The sequence below is a fragment of the Apteryx rowi genome, unplaced genomic scaffold (assembly GCF_003343035.1).
Source record: "Apteryx rowi isolate R43461 unplaced genomic scaffold, aptRow1 scaffold_45, whole genome shotgun sequence".
NCBI classification, from domain to species: domain Eukaryota; kingdom Metazoa; phylum Chordata; class Aves; order Apterygiformes; family Apterygidae; genus Apteryx; species Apteryx rowi.
In genome coordinates, this window is record NW_020450705.1 from 1,004,565 (window position 1) to 1,026,961 (window position 22,397).

At 49.4% G+C, this 22,397-nt stretch overlaps 1 long non-coding RNA gene across 2 annotated transcripts in view; it reads right to left on the reverse strand.

Moving 5' to 3' along the window:
• The window catches only part of LOC112971598, a 59,044-nt gene that overhangs the window by 3,515 nt on the left and 33,132 nt on the right, over window positions 1-22,397 (reverse strand). For both annotated transcript variants that reach the window (XR_003255414.1, XR_003255413.1), the window contains exons 2-4: window positions 6,711-6,819; window positions 3,450-3,570; window positions 1,995-2,171 (exon numbers count right to left, since the gene is read on the reverse strand). This is a non-coding gene — a long non-coding RNA (uncharacterized LOC112971598). The remainder of the gene's footprint in view (window positions 1-1,994; window positions 2,172-3,449; window positions 3,571-6,710; window positions 6,820-22,397) is intronic.

The window sequence follows — 22,397 nt, forward strand, 5'->3', positions numbered from 1 at the left end:
TTGCCAATTTTTTTTCCACCTTGTATTACTGCAGCTTTTGCTTTCCCAGGCCCAGCTCTCTCCCAGGTTGCAGCGACGCGTTCGCACGTGCGGTCGCGCAAGCCACTAGGTGACACTATCTGCTGCACAAAGGCCGGGCTTGGTTACCCCCGACCCAGCGGGAACTCAAGCTGGGAAGCTGCATCGTGCTGCCGCCGAGACACAACCACCCATTTCTGCTTAGGGGCCCATGGGCGATTCCTGCGCTACCTGACCAAGAGCAATACCGACCGGCTGAGCTCAACGTGCCCTGGGCAGCAGGTTCTTGAAGCACTGAGAGGTTTGGGGGGCCGAGGCATTTTTTGGTCACTAGCCTGATTTGTCCTGGTCGGAGCAACCTGCTAGAAGGCAAGCCCCAAGCGTGCACAGGTCGCACCATCACAGACACCAGTGGGGGTAACCAAGGTCAAAATCTGCTCTCAAAACAGAGGTGTCCTTAGGGCCCCGCTTCTGGTCTCAAAGCAGTGTTATTTCATGGCATCAGCATGATCAGATTTAGGTGCAAAGCTTCCAGCACGCCATCTTTCACTTCTGATTACAATCCTTCCTTCTTTCTTTACAACTATTTTCTACAGACATTTTTCTTCTCCACTTCATCTGTATCATAGGAAACTGAGGTTTTATCAAAATGGTTGCCCTGAATCTTGATGTGAATTAGTAGAAAGAGAGAGACAGCTGGGCACATAAGCGAAGAGGAACTGGCAAAGAGGTGAACAGCGAGAGAGATTGAAACTAGTTTGAAATAAAAACAATCAAACAAACAAAAAATACCCTCCCCAAACCAGTTTTCCTCTATCCAAATCTGACCTGCCACTAAAATAATGCTTTCGGAGTGTAACATGGGACACAATGCTGACGCATGAATTGCAGTAACCTAAAACGCCTCCTAATCCTCGGGAAGCTGGCTGGCTTTCAGTGAACCGTGCAAAGCAGTCGCAGCCGCAATCCTCCTCCGAGCTGCACAGTTTGATGGCTTCACAGCCTGCTGCCCGCCGAACCGAGGGACTCCTAACTCGCCTGCTCCGTAACTAATGTTAGATGTGACCCAGCCTCTTGGGGGAGAGGGGAATGAGCTACCAGGAGGGGAAGAAGTGCAGCGTGCTCAGAAACGCTGGGCTCTGCTAATTAGAGGACTGCAATAGCAAAGGGCTGGCGAGCCGAGCAGGTGGTGACGATCTCCTGGGCAGCAGGACACCGAGACCCTCTTCCCACCCTGAGCCTCCTCCTACGGCCTTCTGAAATCAGGCAGGGGGAGCAGGGAGCTTCCTCTCCCCTTTGGTTGCCCCTAAGGAAGGGTTAAATCAATCGCAGCTAAAATCACTGGCCCTTTATTAACAAGTGTATGAAATTCAAATAATTAGCATTTTTATGTCACATGCCATATACAGGGACACCAAAGGGATAACAGGCGCTGAGCAGAGCCATATGGTCCTCTGATCATTAATGTCAAGCAGAAGCAGGCAGAGCATTCGAGAGAAAAAAATATGCAGGTTGCAGAGGCAATGTGAGCTCTCGCATGCCTTAAGCAGTGTTTTTCCTTGCATAAGAGAGCTGTAGCTGCCCCATGAGGCTGGACAGGCACTCTGGGAGCGGCATGCATCACGAGGACCTCTGGGACCACCAGTCCTGGGGAGACCTGGCAGCTCCCGTGCTAGCAGCATTTGTCCCTACCAAGTGGCTGGTCCATGAGAAAAGAAGAGTCCGATGCGCAGTCACTCTAATTTAAATCCCCTGAGTTTAGCACTGAAGGTCACAGCTTTGTTACTGGTCTTCAGTTGACATCTAAAAAAAAATCTGCATTTCCACCTTGAAGTGATAAATTATCTACCACACATGCTACGTCAGCCTTCTGTACAATAACTGTCACCAGAAAATCGGGTAGAAGTAGCAGACTCTGCTAACAACTGACCGTACAGAACAGCTGTCTTGCGCTAACAAATCTTTTGATAACTTACATTTTTCCATGATTCAGTTTTCTTACTCGCAGCTGGAACAAGAGTCAGCAGCGCCCGGTGCTGCCAACGTGACCATGGGCAGGGGGGACCTGGCAGCTGCAGCCAAAGTCAGACTCTCCACCGTGGCCGAGGAATCGGCCGCGGGTGAGGCAGGTCCAGATTGAAGCTGGGTCAGACCTGAAAGGGAGCCATGAAATGGAGATTCATGCAGACAGGGCCACTGTCTCTTCCCTTTGAGTAAGGTCCTCAGCAATTTATCTTCAGACATGACAAAGGAGCACACTGTGCGTGTGGGAGAAGGCACATGTCCCCCTCTATTACTAAAGGACAGATATGCATATTACTTCTGCAAAATTGCATATCACATACTGCAAAACTACTTACAATTGCATATCACATACTGCAAAACTCTTGCTAGGGATTTTATCGGTTAGGGAGAAAGCCCCATCTCTGCTCTGCTGGAATATGCAGACCACTAACATCAAATCCAGCTGCAGCTAATACCGCTGTTCCCACTGGCGAAAGCTGTAGGATTTACAAAGGTGAGGTTTCTGAGAAGGGGCTTACAGCTTTTATTGTTCCCACATCTCCAGAAAAGGCAGATGAGAAAGAAATGTGATTTCCCATCTGCCTGTAAAGGACTGTTATGTTCTCGTTCACACATAAAACAGATCTAGTAGAGAATGTTACAGACTCAATGACAGCACTCTACAAATGTTAATATGGTTTTTAATTGGAAGAAATAATATCTTACTGCTGCACACTTGGTAGCGTGCTCTCTGTAGCTACTTAATCCTACCCCTTTTTTAAGACAGCAGGGAAAAAATTACAATCCTGCATTGCAGTCAGGATTTATTTTAAGTAATGGAGGTGCTCAGCGGACACAGATGGTGACCCTCCGTTTATCCCCGGGTGGCAAAGGCAGAGCGGCTCTTCTGCAGGGGGGGAGCACCTGGAGCCTGCTCACACCTTTTGGAGGAGGACAGGACACTCCTGCGCCGTCCTTCAAGCACAGCCCCCAGCCTGTGCTGCAGCCGGCCGTGCCATCGCATCGGGGCTGCTCGGTGCAGCTGCAGACGAGCCCGGGAGCAAGCCCCAGCCAGCGCGAGGTTGACCAGCCGTGGCTGCAGATGCTGGTGCAACCTCCGAGACCTCTTCCAGACCAGCCTCCTGCCCGGGCAGGTGTCCTCCCCCAATTTTAGCTTGCTCTAACTCCCTTGCTGAAGGACATGCGTGATTTACCCCATGCCATCTGCAGGCAGGATGCCGCAGAGCACGACACAACCAAGCCGGGCGCTCTGCGAGCTGGCGGAGGTGCCTCGAAGCAGCTTGGTGATTCGCGCTGGAAGCTTCTGTGACACCGCTCAGAGGTGGAAGCTGGCCGCAGTTTCACTGCGCTGTTTTATCTTGTCAAACAAACCAACCTAAACTCAGCCAAATATAAAAGATAAATACCAGGCACAGCAAAGCACTTCGCCCTCCCTTGCGAGACACGGTCCTGTGGGCAGAGCCGCGGGGCCTCTTCAGGGCTTGGTCCGTCGCCAAGTTCTGCTGAAGTTAACGAGCACTTGTGCGCCTAAGGGTACCAGGGAAATAATCTGAATTAACTTTTAAACAGATTAGCTAAATTGCATTAAATACCTTTGTAGACACTTTTATTTAGAATTAAGGTGGGCTAATTTGATTTCGTTTACTTCACTTAAATTCTGAGTAACACCATCTATATGGCGGTTTAAAGCAATTTAACTAATCCACTTGAAACTTGCACCTTAATTAGTCAGGTGACTTTTCCTGAGCATCCTGGTGCAGAGAGCCTGAGGGACCCTCCGCAGCCCACATGGGATTGGGTCCCTCTTCGCCGAGTGGTTGGGGAGCTTTTTCCCCCAGGGAAACGGCATCTCCGTTTCTTCTCCTGCGAGGCAACTGCCTGGCAGGAGAGCGTGGGGCAAAGCCTCTCTGCCGAGCTGCCGAGGGATGAGGGTGTCTCCACTCCCCAAACCACCAGGAGCTCCATCAGGAGCTTTGGGTTGGTCTCTGCAGCTACTTGCTGCTCATACTCGTGCCCGGGATGTTTAGATGGGTGAAATCTCAACTGCCCTCCCTGCACGGCTGGGACATTAACAAGGAGAAGGGCAGAGACGGGAGCATCAAAAGAAAAAGTCAGCAATTCTGGACAACAAGTCTTTCCAGTCTTTCTTACTAGTTTTGCACTAGGGTGAAGGCAAGAGAAGAGTCATGGAGACCCTCCTTGGGAAAAGATGAAACACCTGAGCAACCAAGCTTGTTTAATCTGGGGAACATCCTCAATTAACTCGTCCATCTACCACAGACGTACTTCAAACAAGGAAAATTGTGGAAAAAAGGCAACACACAGTTCTGTATTTTTTCTGTTTTGTTACCAGTCGTAGCTGCCCATTAGATCATGGATGCATGAAGCTGTGACAAAACGTATTTTAAAATATTAGCAATATGTGGGGTGTGCAGAGGCCACCAAGCTGGCGCCGGCAAACGCACCCAGCGCCCTGCAAAGTCTCTGCAAAGGCGGCACCAGCCTCAATGGCGCTGCTGGTCTGCTCAGCATCGTGCTGACGCCGCGAAGACAAAGCCACTGGCTCCCTAAAAAAAAAAAAAGAGAATCTCTTTTCCGCATTCGCACAAGAAATAGCTCCCTTGGGGTCACCCCGCCAGTCGCACCCCAGCGTGCCGGCGGTCCCCCCCGCTGCACACATCCCACCGGCTGCGCACGCACTCCCACGCTGCCAGCGCTGCTCCAGGCCATCGGGAAGGAAGGGGGTTTTTGGAGAATTACTATGTTGGCTGGACGTTGCTGTCAGCTGCCATCATTTCCAAGGACAAAGGAAAATAATTCCTGACTGGCTTCGCTCACTACGCAGAGCGGCAAAGGCCACCACGTAGTTTTTCCCCTTTCTGGAAGGATTAGAATGCAGCTAAAGTATTTTTAGTAAGAGTTTAATTAAATAGTCAAAATATTTCAGGCTGATGTTCATCAGCAAGTAAGTTCAGAATACAGGACAAGGAAAGCAGCTGTGCATTATTTTTTCAACTAATTATATTTGAATCTCTGTGGTACAGAGAGGGGGGGAAAAAGTAAATTATACAGAAAATGCATTCAAGAAGATTTTAATGTTATTACAAACCTTCATTATAATGTATGATCAAGCATGTAAGTGAAAATCTTAGGACCCACGGGTAACATATTGATTCTGGCAGACATTAAAATTTCTATTTGATGCTTAAGCAAAATCTAATCTGACTTCTGATTTTGCAAAATATTTTAGGGTAATTAGACATGTTTGTGCTTTATTGATTCTTAAAATGAACATAAGCATGTGGGGAATTGCTAACGCTCTGGATTAAAGGAAACTAGACTCCCTGCTTTGCTAAAGTTCTTGCAATTAAATCACCTTCTGCTAATGTGGCCCTCATTATGGTGGATGGAAATGAATGCAGAAAAAGCTAAGGGAGTTTAAAATAATAATGATCATAAAAGCGCTGCTTTAGGGTTTAAAAGGAAGTATGGTTTCTTGTACTTTTGTTGATCGTTCCCACAGCCCTTTGGGCAACTCTCTCGTCTGCAGGATAAAGCCCCCAAACGGCACAAGCGGCAGAGGACGGAGGCAAAGGAGCCGCTTTACGATCCTCCAACTTCACTTTGTTTTGCCAACACCTCTAATTAGGGAAACTTTGCAGCACTGAGTCGCACCCGCAGACATACTCACACCATACCCTTTACTGCCACTGCACATCGCTTGCGCTTGTTAATTTAAAAATAGTTTTTACAGCAAACAAGGGGATGAAAGGAGGCCGGGTTTGCTGTAAGGAGGGGGCTGAGCGCACGGTGCCAGCCCAACGCTTCGGCAAACAGCCCAGCGCCTCCGAACCGCGGAGCTGCTCTGAGTGGGGCAACCTGGCGGGTTGCAGCCAGGAAAGGACTTCGGAGACGGCAAGCTCGGAGCATGCTTCCCTCTTAAGGAAGCATGTGAGACTTCTCCAGTTATTTTTTTTTATGTATGACCCTGCAGCGCTTCATCAGGGTCACCTCCAGCACAAAGTGAACTCAAAGCCGGGGATCTCGCAGCCAGAACGAGCCGTTGCAAGCACCTTGCCTGGTCTCCCACGCGAGGCAGGCATGGGAATAATCCCTAGCTGGACAAGTTCATTCATTAAAAAAATAATAATAATATGATCAAGGTCTGCATCTAAACTTGCTGCAGTTCAGGGGCCGGGATGCAGCCAGCAGCGCCGGGAGCACGGTGCACCCACCGCGCGGCTCCCCGAGCCGGGTTTTCCATGGTTTTCCAGGGAAACCTGCACATAGATGTGTGCACAGCAACCCGGCTACGCCCTGCCGCAAAGAGCGGCCGTGCCCCGACCCCCGCAGGTTAAACAAAGCCAAAAACAAGCAATAAGGGTCGGATTTAGCAGGGAGGGGAAAGGGAAGGAGGAACAAAAGCAGGGTCGCGTCCAGGGCTGAGCTTCCCCCTCGCAACGCCAGCAGCACCGAGACACGAGCCCTGTCCATGCTGCCGCCGCGCTGTTCGGAGCGCCGGCTCGCTCCAAACCCGGGCGCTTTTCCTTCGTGCCGTAGGAGCGCGGCGTGCCGGCAGGATGACGGCAGCGCAGCCAAAGGCTCCTCCGCGCTCGGTAGCTAAGCGACAAGTGCTGCGCAGCCGTGTCTGCAATCACGGCTTTTACCTCACAGGGACCATGCCGCCCGTCCGTCTGTCCATCCATCCATCCATCTGGGGCTGCTCGCTGCCAGAGCCCGCTGCACCGGGGGGGAACTTGCTCCAAGTGGCTGCTCCTTTAAAAAAATATATATATATTTAACATCTGTTATAATATAATTAATTTCATAATTATTTAACTATTCATAATATATTTAAAATATATATATTTCCTCGCACTGACAGGCAACATGCCAATAACAGAAGCCCACTTTCATGCCTGATATTCTGACCGGAGTGGGGGGGGGGTTTACCGTGGTTAGAGCTGGGAGTTTTCCCCTCCTCATGGGAAAAAGATGTTGTGGCTGAGCTGGGTTTCACGCGAAGTCGCTGGCCCGCGGGAAGTTCCCTGACTCCGCTCTTAGGCCCCGCGGTCGCCCCGGACCGTCTCAGGCCCCTCTGCCTCCCCGGGGGCTTTGCACCGGCCCCGCACGGGACCCTGACACCTACGCTCAGCCTCGAGATAGCACTGCAAAGCAAATAAGGAAAACTTGCACCCAACAGCAAAGCAGCTGTTTCGCCTCTCGGCGAGGAACACAGGCTGGTTAGGAAAACATGTGTTACTCGGGAAAGCAGGGGCTGCAAGATATCTCAGAAGACAGACTGCTATCTCGTGTCTTTTTGCTCTCCGTCATCACCCGCAGCATTAAATAAAGTCAGGTGGCCACAGATAGAGGGGTAAAAGCAACGCTTCCACATGACATACCGAATTCGATGTCACTTGGAACTAAATAAGCCAAGGCAGATTTAAAAGCAGCACTATTGCTGAAAAAATAACCTTAATAAAGTGGGTATAAATAACTGTACAGCAGTATGTCTGCATGCCGGGATTGTTTATGCAGGTAAAATTTAATAGCAGAGGTGTGACCACATTTATAACAAAGTAATCAGTATGTAATTTCACAAACCCAGTGTGTTTGCTCACTAGAGACAACCTTAATGTCTATTAAGAAGAGTCATTAGATTTAAATAATAGCCAGCACCCAAATATTCTATCAGGGAGCTACAGAACAAATCAACTTTTATTGCTAGGTAAAAAGTAGAAAACCCAATTTCTCAGAAGCTAATAAAAATTTTATAATTTTTTTGAGTCAAATAAGTCCAGGGCTTATTACTTTGTCGCCATCTTCGTAAAAACTGGAGCAAACCTAATCTAGACAAAAACAACAGCTGTGAGGCACAGTGTATTTGACCAAGATGGATGCCTCAGAGGTATGATATTCATTAGCTCACTAATTCAAAACAGTAAACAAGGTTTAATTAATTTTGATTTCAAGCTACAATGGTCTGTTGGTCATACATAGGTATAAGCTTGGGATGCAGCGTTAATAATCGAATGTACAGCTGCAGCAGGAGCGAGTGTTTTCTGGATAATTTTGCATGTTCTGTTGACATTTCTGCTGGGAGAAGTTTTGGGGAAAGAAGCGGCAGAGCATTCAATCTTCTAACTTTGTTTTTTTTTGCAAGAGCATTGCTGGGTGCGGAAGGCTAGTAATGCGGCTTCAAGCAGCTTCAGTGAGGATTTTCCCTGATTAATGACTATAGGATATGCTTGAATGTGTGTAAGTAGAAACTAAGTGCCTAATTTGCTAAATTTTATGTCTAATTTGTGCATTCAGTGATGGCGACTACATTTGCAATGTTACATATTTGCATAAGCTGTACCAGTTCTCTGGTGCGTAGTCCACAATAACTTCTATTGTTACTATTTAAAACAGAGTTTGGATGAAGCAGTTATCAGTGCTTCATTGCAAAACATCTTGACCTAAAGCTCTGATGAAGGCCTAATTTTAGAGAATAAATAGTTACTCAACCAGCAGATTTACATATGCAAACACTTACTTATGTAGCCAATTACACATCTGCATGTTCGGCTTCCCGGTTTTGCATCCAGCTGCAAGCACAAGCGAGGCCTGCTGTCGCACGTGCAGCTCGCCTGAAAACTTGATCCTTTCTTAGTTTCAAGCTCACCCTTTCTTAACCCCCCTGATTCATCGCCGTTGCTGCCCCTTTCCCAGATCGTTGTCAGAGAAACATCACCCTAACTATCCATTTGTACCGGCGTAAGTGCAAAGGGGATTGGCCCTTCGGTGCAAGAAGCTATTGCACATTCTCTCTTATTGAGAGTCTAAATTCAGGCGACGGTGCAGCATAACCCCTTTCACCGCCCTTCTGTCTAGCGGTAACTGCTGATTCCATTTTGTCAACTTTGTCACTATTTTAGCACGTTCCTGGTGCCCCAACAACCTCACTCAAAGGAAAGAAAAGACCTGTTTGACTCAGGTGCCTCATCCCAAGCATGAAATCACTGCAGCCCTCTGCTACAGCAATGCCAGGAGTTGCACTGCTTTCTCTTCTTCATTTCCAGCAGATCCCAAAGTGTTTCTTGTTCAACCAGCTGGAGAATTATTTTTGCCCTCATAATTATGTGTTTATTTCCATGCTCTGCCTGTGAGTGTCGTGCATGATAGCTCCAAAGACAGAGAGAGATGCATGATAGTAAGATGCATGATGGACCAAGACCTCTCTTTGCATTTAACTGAGCCACACTTTGACCTCCATCAGGTTTTCCTTTCTCGCAGAAAAAAAAGTGAGCACAGCTCGAGATGAGTGTGCAAATTGTGACTGTCCCACCGATACTCCATGCTTTCCAAGCTCTTCCTAGTATCCACCTTTTGCCTCTCATCTGCTCAGGCACTGATGTCTTCGGGGCAGAGCCTGTGTTTTCTGGTACCTGCGGATACGATGCCTGATGTGATGGGTCCCTTCCAGGGGCCTTCCCAGCCTTCTGCAGCTCAAACCAATTGCTGCTAAGAAGAAGTCCTTTTATAGATAGACTTGAGGGAGCTTTCTGATGAGAAGTATCTAAACAAGGCCCGAAGCCTGAAAAATCAGATTTGTGTCGCTGCCACTGATGGTCAAAAAGAGAGAACAAAACATTCCTGCAGACAAAAACGGGGTGCAAAATGCACATACACAGCAATAACGGAAGAGAAGCAGAAGGCACCGCAGAGCGCGTCCTCGCGGTAACGCAAGCCTCCGGCTTTCCAGGCCGTCTCAGGGAGGGCTATGCTCCCTCTCGGCATCATCAGTCATGTCTCCTCCATTGCAAACCAACCCAGGATCAGCAGCAAGAATGCCCTTCAAGGACAAGCGCGTCTGCGGAAATGCACACCCTAACCACCGCGATAAACGCCGGGCTAGATAAGGCAGAAGCAGCAGCAGGCACCCGCGACGCTAGGAGCTTGCTGCACATGCACGCGCTGAATGGCATCTCCCTTCGCTCACCCCGCTCACCTCGGGCACGGATCCCTCCCAGCCCTTGGCTGCTTCGCCCCGGCGGGTACGGCGCCCTGCTCCCGCAGCACGCGAACGCTGGGTACCAACGCAGCACCGTGCTAAATCAGGCTCTATATATCATGCTACCTAACACTCTGCACTATGCCAGCACACCAGCCTCCACCTATTCTTCATTGTTTCACTTTTGATTTAAAAACGCAGTTCACTGAAGGTACTGAAATACAACAGGCAGGGAGGAGCCCTGCAAAGGCCTTCATCCAGCCGAGGTGCTGCAGGCTGCGATTCGTCTCTTGGTCGCACACACACACCAAGCAGTGCTTGTCCTGCTCGTCTTTTCATCATTCTAGAGACACAGGCTGTAAAGATTAACTCATTTTGGAGCAAACCTGGGATACACAACTTGGGCTTCTCTGCTCTTGCTTCTCTTAATTTCACTTTGCGAATCAGTTCTGTCGTTTCCGCGTGGAAACGTTTTGGGGAAAGGATGAGCTGTGGTGCACAGACAGGGTCAGCACAGCTGACGCAGCAGGTGTCACTCTCCCAGGACCTCAGACACCCCTTGTTTCCGTTTTTGAGGAGAAACTTAGAAAAGAAAAAGCATCAATCAGTGGGTAAGACTGGAAGAAAAAAATCCTAAGTTGCAAAACCGTCTTGATACGCTCATGGAGAATTAAACACGGTTTTGCATTTGTGGCAGAACTTCCTTCCATGACCGGCCACGGAAAGGATTCTCCATCTTTTGGGAGTCCTTCAGCTACCCCAGCCGGGACACTGAAAGGAAGATCATGCTCGTGCCTAACAATTTCCCGGAGAATTGCTCCTCGTGTGCTCTCCGTAACGCTACTTGCACTCTGCCTGCATTCGAGGAAGCTCAGCTTCCACTGATGAGACCCCAGGGAAACCGAAAGCCGAGCAAAGAGCTCTCCAGAGACACGTCACTGGTGGAAGGAAATCCATCACCTGAGCTGCTGCTCTGGTGAGTGCTGGAAACTCCCTGCGGAGCAGTGGGAAAGGAAGGCGGAAGCTGGATACCAGGTCACACAGCGAAACATCTGGCACAGCTGCCACTGCTGCCGGTAGCCGCAGGCAGGAGCGGAGGGGACCGGGAAGGACAACCCTGCCCAGCACACCAGTGCTCTGGGGGCTTCCATGCCGCCGGGGGATTCCTAGGAATACGCTCCCAACTAGCAGCTGACCTTGCCTCCTTTCTGCCGCTGCACCCAAGTCTCTGCTGTGCGTGTGTTTGCCCGGCGCTCGGCTCTCTCCGTCTCCAATGCAGCCTCTGGACATGTGCATGAATTAACTGAGCTAGCCCTGAAAATCAAAATAAGTAAATGAAGAACCGGCCAAACTGTTTTGAATGCTTTTTAAAGGCTTCTCCTTTCTCCGTCTTTCCCCTCCAGGGAGCCCCGGCACCAGCCGCAGCGCTCGGATGCAGCGACTCGGGATGCCGGTAACCGGCCTGGCGGTACATCATGGACGCTGCCCACGTGCCGCCGGGGCCCCTGGCCCCGTGCTGCCTTAGCCAGCAAAGCCCAGCCGTGCAGCCTGGGCAGGAACAGGTTAAAGCGCCGCCATCCGTAATTCCCTGAAGCATTTCAGGGCCGATTGCACGACTATCACGTTTATCTCGCACACAAGCATTGCAGCTCCCTAAAACATCCTTCCACAACCCACCGTCAGCACACGATACGCTGCACGCGCACTGCAACCGCAACCGCACTCAGAGGTATTTTGGTTCAAGGGCTAGTGGAAACGTTTGCAGGAGTCTGAGTGGCATTAGGACATGCGCTTGTTTTGTACTCGTGAATGGAAAATGTATTTAATTCAGGCTCAAGGCAAAGTCATGGCTCAAAGCCCTCTGGTGCGCAGCTGAATTTGAAACCAGCTTGCAAAACTCTTCCAGCAATAACCTTGCGAGTGTCTTCTACCCAGAAAACTGTATTATCTATTCCTTTTGCTCAAAGACAGAGGTGCAGGCAATGTAAATGCCAACACTGTCCACGGAAAGAGGGACTGAGATTTCGGGCAGTTTTTCCAGTGCTACTGGCACCCCAGGGGCTCAGGCTGCAAAGGGACAAGGACAGCGAGAGCCGCACTCATGCTCATGCTCGTTTTGGTGAGAAACGACCATCTCCACGGTAACCTTATATAACTTTTATGTGAAAGAAACTTTCAGAATGTAACCAAAAAAAAAAAATCAACAGCTTTTCTGTGGGATTCCTTTGCCCATAATTGAGGAAAACCTTCCAGGTGCCCCCACGTGAGCCGAGGGGAGGCCACCGCACCTTGCTGTGGTTCACAGCAACTCTTACAGAAACACCTCCTTTTCATCCTGAAGCACCTTTTTCTACGGGACCTTGAAAAGCCAAAGGGAAGAGAGTGTCTGCAGCTATTCAACCTCCCCTCTTCTTCTCCAAGCCTTCTGCTGGGGTCTTCCCCTGCCCCTAACTGCACCAGCCCGTGCAGGGCTCGTGGGGCAGGACGCCGGCGAGCAGCGACGAGGGAAGCCTTTCCAGCGGCGCTTGACAAGACGTTCCAAAAACCGCTTTGGCTCCTAATATTTTTAGGGGTGTTTTTCTGGAGACTTCAAAAGGCTGGTTCATATTCTCTTAGCGACTGAATCCTGCAGGTGTTTGGGAAGGTGCCTCCACAGCAGTGCTGCAGAGCAGAGCCACGACAAGGCCTTCAGGAGACCCGCACTGAATCTGTCTCTCAGCTATAAACAAGAAACTTTGTCAACAAATAACCACTTTTCTGTCCCAAAGCTGGAAATTTGTTAAGAAGCACAACAGGAATTAGCCTTATATTCATTTATTTTTCCACTCACACCACAGACAAATATACCCATTTTAAGAATCACGATGGTCTGGCTAACTGTGGCTAAATAAATAGGATGGAAACTTTGCATGCCTCATGCAGAATAATTTGCTAGACTGCAAGATTTCAAGTTTTATTTAAAAATAATCAAATCATTGGAATGAAGCCTATATCCCAAAACTGTAGCGTTGCATTTCCAAATGCTGTGGCCATAATGCAATAATGAATGTATTTGTCTTCTTCAGACTGTCATTCTATTAGTCGCTGCGTCTAACGTAATCTGCTTTCAGCTAACATCCATCATAACACTCAAATCCAAGAACCAAAACGCGTTAAAAAGGAAATGGATTCCCTTGCACGCCTCCCTTCGTCTGGTTAGCTCATCTGCCCCCCGCCAGCCCAACGCACAGTTAATTAGGTGCGATTCCAGGTACAATCCCGACACCCCGGCGAAGAGAGCGGTGAAGCTCTGCAGGACCGTTCAGCAGGGAGGTGACGTCCCCCCTCCTGCGCCAAGCCGCCGACCCCTGCCGCAGCCGGTCCCCACCGCAGCTGGGAGAAACGGGCAGCTCGCGGCAAATGCATAGGATGAAAACGGTTTGCTTGAAATATTCAGGACAGTCCTGGCGAATAACAGATACGTCCATGGGCACCGGCCTCAGCCACGGACTAAACGACGGTCACATGAAGCAGGTAACCTAATAGCGGGCAGCAGCTTTGCAGCCTCTCGCCTCCCTGGGAGACGGTCAGCTCATTCGCAGCACCGCGATTAGGAGCTGCTCAACGCGGAGCTTTTAATTATCCTTGGATCGACGCCTCTTATCGGCCCCGGCTCCCGAGCGTAGCCCTGGCTGCGCACAACCCGCACCGCTGCCCTGGCTGGAAAATAGCTCAGAACAGCAGCTCCCGCTGGAGCCCAGCTGAAACACGGAGAGCAGCACCGACGTTGTTATTTTTCACGTTGAGAGGGGCTTTAATTATTTACAGAGCTCCCACCGACACGTTTGGCATGCCTGCCATGTGCTTCTGCTCCCTCTTTCCGCCTCTGCATTTTGAAAATAAATGCATCCCCCCAAATAAAAGCAGGTACCGGTGCCCGGAGCAGAGCCACACACTCCGACCGTGTCCCGAGTGCATCTGGCCTCAGCCAGTGGCCCCCGCTCACCCTGCCGGCACCGAGCGGCCCGGCCTCACGCAGGCGCAGCTCTGCCATCACAGCTAATGAGTTTGGCCTTGGGCAACCAGCTCCACCGCTCCTTTATTTTATTTATTTATTTTTGAGACTTTCAGCCCAGGGTGCTTGTTGCTCCTCCAACATCAACAACATTAACAAGCCCTGACATCTCATAAATTTCCCTTGATAAAACAAAGAGAAACAAATAGGAAAACACAGCGGTACAGGGGATTGGGGGCTCTGGATTTTTCCTTCCTTCCCGTGCATTGGCCCTTTTTATCCTGCTCGTGTCTCCTTTGCTGCAGCCGAGCGGCTCTGCACAGCACGGGAGGAAGAGGATGGGCAGAGCTGGCAGCGGCAGCAAACAGCGTGGCGATACCGTCCCGCAGAACCGCCCCGGGGCTGGCCTGAGGCCGTGGAGCAAGCTCATTTTGCCTGCGGGTCGAGCGCAGGCAGGGGCTGCCTTGCAAAAACCCCATTCCCATCCCGAATCACACCAGCTTTGCCCACGGCCTCCAGGGAATTGCTGCAGCTCACCCGTCTCCCCTTTCTAAAACCATCTATAACAGCGACTTGCAAGAACAACAAAAACCTTTGCGACGGTTCAGCTTGGGAAGCGGGAAGTGCAAACTACCAATCGATCGTTGTCATCACAGAGACCTTCCGCTGGGATTGCCTCCGCCGCGACAGCCCCGGCCGCCCCGCTGCCGCTTCCCTCTTGCTCCGTGCAAGGTTTTCCCCGTGCTCAAAGCGCGGCAGGCTTTACTTTAGGAAACGAAGGCGCGCCGGCCCCCGAGGCCGGTTCCTGTTCCTAAGCAGGGCTACGGTCATGGTGGACACGGGGATCTTCCCCTTGGGCCAAGCTGCGGAGGGCAGCTCCGCCGTGGGAAAGCGCGGCAGGGTCGGGGCTACGAGCCGCTCGCCCTTTCCGTGCAGCTGATTTCATTTAAACGCACATATCCCGGAGCACCCCGGGCTCACCTAAGCGAACGGGGCGCTCACGAAGCGCGTGTTATCAGGAGCAGGGCGGCCAGGCCAGCGCCGGCTCCGGCTCCAGCCCGAGGCCAAGGACCGGAGGGTCCCGCTACAGCGCCCGTTGCCTCGGGCACCCTTTCACCGCCACTCACGCCGGCGCGCAGGGAGGCTCCGCCGCGGCTGCACAAACAGGGTAACGGGCCCCGGGGCTCCACCGCCCCTCAGCGGCCGATCCCGCGGGATCTGCTCTGCGGCTCGTGCGCCCCAAGCGCTGGGAGTCAACCGCCTCGTCCGCCCCTCGCTTCTCTGCGGCTGCTTTGCTACAAAGGAAGAAAAATCAGCGCGCGCTACATCACCCATCATCATATATCACATTAATATAATAGTGGAGGGTGTCTGCAGATCTACTGCAGGCATAAACTGTTTGTTATGAATCTTGTTGCTCCTGGGATTAGCACATTTATCGAAGTAATACGATTTAGGGAGAAAAGTTTATTTCTCACTGATCCAGTATAAATATAATCTGCATTCAATCTACGAAAGCTTTTTGTTTAATACTTTATGTTCTGCTACAAAGAAAGGGAAAAAGACATATCCAGACAAGAAGCCCTGTTGCATGAAGATCAGAAATGAAAGCAACAGTCCTGTAAGCCATGATTTATTGATTAGCTCAGCCCCAGGACAGCTCCGCTTTGACTTGTCCTGTGTTTTTATGAGTGTACTAAAAGCAAACATTTCACAGCACAACCATGAATCCTGATGTTTGGGAGACAGACAGCGTACATCTCTGTCAGTTATATGGGCTCAGAGAATAAAGTGATCCGAAATAGCACATCTGATTAAAAAGAATAAAATCCTATGTACACCGAGAGACACTGAGCGTGGAAGAGCAGCAGTACATTTATCTGTGTTGTTCAAAGCAGGCGAGTAAGGGATGGATATTGCAGAGAAAAGACTGAAGAGTTTATCATCAAGTACTGTGCCCAAGAACATGAATATAATTATAATTTTAATGTAAATTATACACTCTATACGAATCAGACCCAAATGTCAAAGTCTGTCACCTTATCCTGAGCATTCAGTGTGTCTCTTATTTAACCAGTACTACTCACAGGGGAAGAAACTGGTAGAGTGATTCCTGGGTGAATAGTAATTGGTTTGAACATGATTTCTTTTACCCCAAGGGAGACTGAAGTCACAAATAAGATAAGGCACATTTTAAAATTAATTCCCATGTAATTGCATAATGTGCAAAGGGAACATGGGCACCAACAGATTGTTGCTTCCATTTTTGCTCAGATGGGGACCCGATTTGCTCCTCTGAAGGGACGCAGGATGTAAATGCCTTGAAATCACACCCAACCTAGGCCACCGAGAGCCACTTTGACAACGGAGCAGCCCCCAATTTAGGGCTAGCACAGCACTGCGCAGCAGCAGTGAATCTGTCATGGGCGGAAATACGCCTCCTTTCGCAAAAGAACAATTTTTATGATAGTTTTTAATTTCCTGACAGCAGAAACTGATCTTATGGTCAGAAGTTTGAGGTAAAAATGAAGAACATTTCTCCATACGTTAGTGTGCTTACAACAGCACAAAACCCACTTTCTTCCCCACCTGAGCAGATGCCCGCGTTGGCCGGAGACACTGTGGCCCCTCTGATGGGAGCTGCTGCTCCACGGGCCGAGCCAGCAGCCCAGGACAGGCGCATATGCCCCATGGAGCCTCCAAGCTCAAGCTCCTTCGCCCGCATCTCCTTCAGTTAGAGGCCTCCTGCTCCAAGGAGGTTGGCTCTATCTGCGCTCTCGGACTAAACGATGCAATTGAGGATCTGCGCACGGTCCAGCGGGTAGCTGCAGCCGTGCCCATCTGCTCCGATGGCTCCGTGCCTGCTCAAGTCAATCGGGCTGCTCTGCTGAAGAGGAGGTGCCAATCAAAATAGGATTAAATGGGCAGCTGGCGAGAGCATGCAAAAGTCATCTCTCCTGCCAGGAGTCCCTATCGCATTGCCATGATGCCACCACATGTCTCCCTGCCCGGCAGCACCTGCTGACCCTTGCCGTGGGCACGGAGCTGCTCGCGGCTGCCAGGAGGACAGGTTGCACTGTAAGAGCTGCCAGGGAGACCAATTAAAACCATTTGGTTTGTCAACACTTACGTAACATGAACATTATTCTCTGGCACTCCATTTTAAAGCAAAACACCTACAGAAAACAACATCGCAAAACTCCACCATGCATTGGCACTTGCTCCTGCCACCCCTGGGGACAGCTAGGCTTGTGTATGGTCGTGGAGGCTCCAAAGCCATCTCCAGGAATTTGGCTTGTTAGGTATTAACGAAAAGCACATTCCACTACCCACTGAGCCCTTTTATAAGGGGTAGTAGGAGCCTCTTACAAAGACTCTTAATGTAAAGAAGATCAAGTCAGCAGAACAAATAGTAAGCAGAGAAGGCAGGACAGATGGAGCAGCAGTGCAGCTACTCAAGGAAGCACAGGACAGTTGCCCAGAGCTAAAGTAGGTGTGAAAGTTTGCTCTGGCTTCTGTCAGCACCCTGCACTCGACCCTGTCCTGCAAGCGCAGCACCACATCAACGCGACCGACAGCACAGAGGCTCTGAAGAGCGCTTTGCTGGAAACCAAAAGCAAAACCACCCTTGCCCCTTCCTTCTGTCCTTGTGACGTGCCCTACAAGCAGAGACACCAGCAACGGGAAACCCATATTGCATATTGCACAGGTATCCAGGCACAGGTGGTCCCTAGGAGTGCACTGAACAGAAACTTCTGTTTTAAAATGCCCAGAAGAAACTTCCCAGTACTTCCTCAGAGAAAACAGCTTTCTATTGCTGACGGCTTCTTTCCATGAATGAGTCAAAGACATCCTTGATGGAATTGGGCCTAGCTCCAATGTAATTATTACAGCAAAGATAAGTTGTGGTCCATTCATTCAAAATGAGCAGGTAGAGAAACCAATTCTTTACCGAAGGGTTTGCTTTCTTGGGTACTCTGGCCTCTCTTTTCTTCTCTTCAGTGCTTACATCTTTCAGACCACTGCTGGCATTTATGTCTCCTTAGTCTGTGCTCTAACCAAATTGCACATCTTTATACTCTCCAACTTCTCCCTTAAGCCTGTATGTTTCTTTTTCATTGCAGGAATCTATATTGCTCCTATATGTATTGTTGGATGTGAAATGTCAAATGCAAATTTGAGCTGTGGGGATGCAAAACTTTTGAGAAAAAGAAACAAAGAGTTAGATGTATGTAAAATGATTCCTGAAGCCACTTTTCACCCAGAGGCATTTGGGAAGGGCAGATAATTAGTTCAAGCAGCAACCAGCAGCAGAAACTAAAACAGCAGCAAAAAGAGGCTGAACAAGTGGTGAGAAGTGTGCATATATATGCATGGATACCTTGGCCTCAAGGGGATGGAGGGAAGGATGGGAGATTTTTCTGAACCCTCAGAAACACTTGCTGGCTTTGCCAAGAGCAGATAAATTGAAAGAAACCAAAAAGATGTGGGAAGGAGCTCCATACGAGGCAGCTTGGGCATTACTAAGCTCATCTTGGGAGCAGACAGAAAACAAGAGACAGCACGTCAATTAATTTGCGCATGAGAATTCATCGACAAAGCCCAAATAGCAGAAGATGAGGAGAATGGTGCAGATGGTTGGGCATCAGAGGAGATGGATTTTTCTGCATGGATTTAGGAACTGGAGGCCCTTTTTCTTCTATTTGTTTAAGGATTCTGTTCAGTGTAGAACAATTTGGGCTGGATGGACATGGTCTTACAGAGCAATAACTGGTGCTCTGAACAGAGAGGAAACCCCACATGAACAAAACCAGCATAGGCTGAGCAGCCCTGAAGAGTGAACCAACCCCTGCACACATTGCACAGGCTGCAGCAGAGCCAGTACCCGTCTCCCAGCAAGCTGTTTCCATTGAAGTTGCTCCAGATGCCCTAATTGCCATTACAGCTGTAAAGAAGCAGGTATCTGGGGCTGGATGTGGCCCTCACTTCTTGCAGTGAGGAAAGTGCTTGGTTTGACTTTGAACATGATCTGCAGCAGGATCTTGGGTTCAGGCCATAGAGGAGCTCACAAATAATGTACGTCTCCAATTGCCTAGCACTGCAGGTAATTGATCAGCTGGGAATCGTATATGCACATCTAAAATGGACTCATTTAATGTACTCCTAACTTATCCTCTGCTTGTAACCAGTGTAGCTTCAGAAAAGCTGTTTGCATCTGGGAAAAGACATCATCAGAAGTCAGCTAAAGCTCATTTCACTCATTGTCATTAATTCCAAGAGCACTGTTTCTGCTTTCTTTTCCTGCTCATGCACTGAATTTGGTACTCCTGATGACTGCTGGGCAGATGCACAGCTCTGCTTTCCGCCTACGGGGCAGGCACAGCCTGACTGACGCCAGACTGGGTCCTTCGTGCTGGCCCGCTCCCGAGAGGCAAGGTGCAGGGGGGACAGGTTGGGCTGCAGGCTGCGACCTGGTCGCTCACCGACCAAGATCTCCCATTTGGTCTCGCTCATCATTTGTACTGGCACAGCTGCATGCCGAACTGTAAGTCAGGGTACAGTAGCCAAAACGCTTTGAACTTCTGTGTTTTTGTGAGCGTCCTCAGCACACCGTCAGCAGAGTTGCCCTGCACTTGTTCTTGCACAACCGAGGTCAGATGCTGCCCCGAAGAACATGTTTCCTGTCGGGGTTGGCACATCACTTGGTAAAACACAGCCACGTTGCGTTTGCACAGGATTTAGCACTGCAGAGCCCTGCTTTATTTCAAAGCCTCAGGTGCCGCAGTAATGCAATTACTAACAAACTGTTCAAGAATACAGATACATTCCAAAATAGAGAGCAGCGTGTAAGCCTGACACACTCCTCTGATCACGCTCAAATCCCTTCCCTTCTGCCCTGCTGGCTTCTCTCCTCTTGCTGCGATCCACTTGCACGAATCACAGTCCCTCAGTGCACGGAGCAAAGCCTCCTGCTCGTCCCTCCCCGCCAGCCTCCGAGCCCTCGGGCAATGTTTCAGCACTTCCCTTATCATCCTCACTTGATTTCTGTATAATGCTTATTTATGCAGGTTTTCTCCGGAGGACCATTATAAGCAACGATGCTGTATATTTACACTTAACATGTTCTTTCTTAAAGAACTGGCTATACTTGAAACATGCCTGTGCATCCACCGAGATGCTCCTCGAGGAGCAGAGCTGACACCAGATATTTTCCCCAACTACTGACACGCGAGACTCTCTGAAGGAGCACATTTCCAAAGGGTCGGGGCTGAGGGGAGCAACAGGGCAAACGGTCTGGTTCAGTCTGCCTGGACCTAGTCTGCTCTGGCAGCATCTCACCACGGACAGTCCTGGCACAGGGCACGAGGGAAAACATCCCCATGGAAGCCAGATTATTAGAGCTCCGTTTCCCTCCAGGAAAGCCAAGAAAATGAGCAGATATTCAGAAGTCCTCAGTGATTTCCCCTCCCACGAAAGCCTAACCCCGGTTGAGAAGATGCGTGCTTCCATCGCTCGTCAGCATGGCCTGTCCGCTTGCATTACGGGATCTTGCCGCAGCATCCGACAGGACAGCCGGGACGCCCTGCACTGTGCAGCCGCGCACGAGCAGATGGCTCCTGTCGAAATGCATCAGGAATGTGAAGCAGCAGTTACCCACAAGGCAGGTCAAAATCTTCTAAAACTAAAACGGCAGAAATAAACTCTGGAGAAATCTTTGTTCCCAATAAACAACTTGAAACACTGCTTTAATACTTGCATTAATAGTTCTACACTGATAGTACGCTCCTTTCTAGGAAAAACAGGAAAGTAATGCTGATGCCTCACACATATCTGAGACTAACAAAGTCCTCATTGACACTAGCACAAAGTCAGAAAGATGTCATGGCCCACAGGTAGAGCTTGGTGGCTGGGATCTTCTCTCCAGCTCCATCTAGTTTCAGGCTGCAGCCAAGCTGTCATGGTGCAAAACTGTTAAAAGATCACTAGAGGTATGAGCTCTCCCTTGTGGTATCTGCATTGATTTATAATGAATGAAAACTAAATTTGTAGAAAGTTAGACTGTCTGCTGTCTTTTCTCCATCCCTCCAAGACACTCTTAACAAGACTATGGCCACTACGTGAAGAAAACTTGTGCTTAATGACCTGGCCACAAGGCTCAAGGAAAGCTTCCTACAGGCTAGGTTTCACCAAATGCCAGGTACAAAGCCATGCTTGCTGCGTCCTTTCCCATGCTGCTAATTCCCTTGCGCTGCTCTCTGTGCACCGATCTCTATCTGCGCTTTCTGATCCTCACTTCAAAGTCTCTCTCCTCCTTGCTACAGTAAAGTACTGGGAGTTTTTGTTCCTGTTAGTTTTTTAGGCCCTACAAGGCTGGTGGAAGAAATTTTAATTAAAAGCTGTTCTGCTTTTATGTCCAACATGCTTCAATGGGAAGTACATCTTTGTGATCCCTGAATTGCCTACTTAGTATTTCTTACACCTTCTTCTAAGCAGCTGGTGCAAGGCAGCACTAGAATTAGGAGAAAGAGCTGGACGGAGACTGTGTGTAGTACAGCTGCAAAATCCTGTGCTTCTCCATTAACAATACTAATTATAGTAATGGCTGGGTTCCAGCTGATGCCCTAGGAAAAACAAGATCAGAGGCCCAGAGATCAGGGGAAATGTGCTGAAACCTACCCAGACACCTCCTAGCTGGCAGCTCACGGCCCTCTGCAATCAGTGCTTCATCTAGTGACATTGCAGATGTCTCAAAGGATCGTTCCTTCACAGAACCATGGAAAGAAAGTTCATAAAAGTTACAACTACAGCAGAACTTGTGGAAAACCATACATTTCTTTGCTTTGCAGGAAGCTGAACATTTTTCAGTTTGTTTGTCATAACAATAGCTGCCTTGTTGTTATTTTGCCTTCATTGTACACAAACACATACATCTGAAAAGCAGCTGAACAGGAGAAAAACCGTCTTTTAGGAAGGAATGGTATTTAAGAAGTCTAGACTCAGAAAACGTGCTAAAACTTGTTTTTTCTCACTGCCAGTTTCCACAAGTGCTCATCACAGAAGCGTTACCTTGGCGTAAAAAGTATTTGTGAGGTCCTGAGAACATCCATGGCTCTAATTATTTTTTGTAGTGGGAGCCTTGCACCACCCCAGTCCCAGGACTTGCTTGTTGGAAGAGACCCAGTAGATCTCAGCTTGCTGAAGTAAATTTGTTCAGCCTTCCTGAACCCTGCAAATTGCATTTCAGGACATTACCAACACTAGCTGGGACATACTGCAGCTGTCTCTCCTCTCAGGCAGAATTAATGCAATTAGGAAGCGTCCTCCAAAACTTACATCTCCTTTGACCACTGCCTTGAGATT